Source organism: Octodon degus, unplaced genomic scaffold (genome assembly GCF_000260255.1).
Source record: "Octodon degus isolate 3935 unplaced genomic scaffold, OctDeg1.0 scaffold00256, whole genome shotgun sequence".
Classification (NCBI taxonomy): domain Eukaryota; kingdom Metazoa; phylum Chordata; class Mammalia; order Rodentia; family Octodontidae; genus Octodon; species Octodon degus.
The window spans coordinates 2,013,441-2,014,383 of record NW_004524832.1 but is presented as its reverse complement, the minus strand read 5'-3'; positions in this window follow the sequence as shown (position 1 = coordinate 2,014,383).

Below are 943 nucleotides of genomic sequence, written 5' to 3'. Positions count from 1 at the left end.
GGGTCTACAGGGTCTCACTATGTAGATCAGATTCATAGTGATTCTCCTGTTTTCAACCTCGCAAGTGCTGGGATTACAGGCACGCGCTACCACACTTGATCTCAGTTGCTATCTCAGCACACCCCACAGGCAGAGCTGGCAGAGCAGGCCGGGGATCGAACTCCAGCCGCTGTGTTCTGCCTAAGCAGGTGCTTCAGTCCTCTGAGCTATCAGGCTGGCCCCCAAATCACATTCTTAATTAGAGGTAAAGTTAGAGAAAAACACAAATCTTCCTGATCCCTTAAACTGTTAGCTATTTCCAGGGGCTCACTGGGCTAGAGAAGACAAGCTGTCTTCAGTTGAGTCCTTTATTCCATCTCTCTGCCATCTGGCAGTGATTGCTGACAAGTTAGGCTAGGCATAAATTCACCATCAGCTCAACACTGTGTCTGACCAGCATTAGGATTTCTATGAACTTAGAGCAGGGGAATCCACACAAAAACTAGCTTTTGCTTGTGTTTTTAAGTGTCTTTTTGGTATATTTTTAAAGTGCTGGAGCTTTCGCTGGTTCCTGACATTTCTCCTGTATCTAAAGTTGGAAATGGTTGTGTGGCCTGTGGATTTACACTGAACAGTGCCTCTAAGAGGCAGCATCCTAGGGCTGAAGGGAGATGCTGCCCTAGGAATTGTTAGCATTGGCAGCCAAGGGCACCTTCCTGCCTAAGTGTGATGAGAGTGGGGGAATCTTAAAAACCCTTGAAAATTTACTTTTTCTATAAATATGAGACCCATATGGCAAGTGATACAGAACTTACTAGAATTAGAATATGAAAATTAGCAGAACAGTATATATGCATGCAACACTTTTAGTTTATAAAACATTGTCATATCCATTCATGTTTTTCTTCTTCTTCTTCTTCTTCTTCTTCTTCTTCTTCTTCTTCTTCTTCTTCTTCTTCTTCTT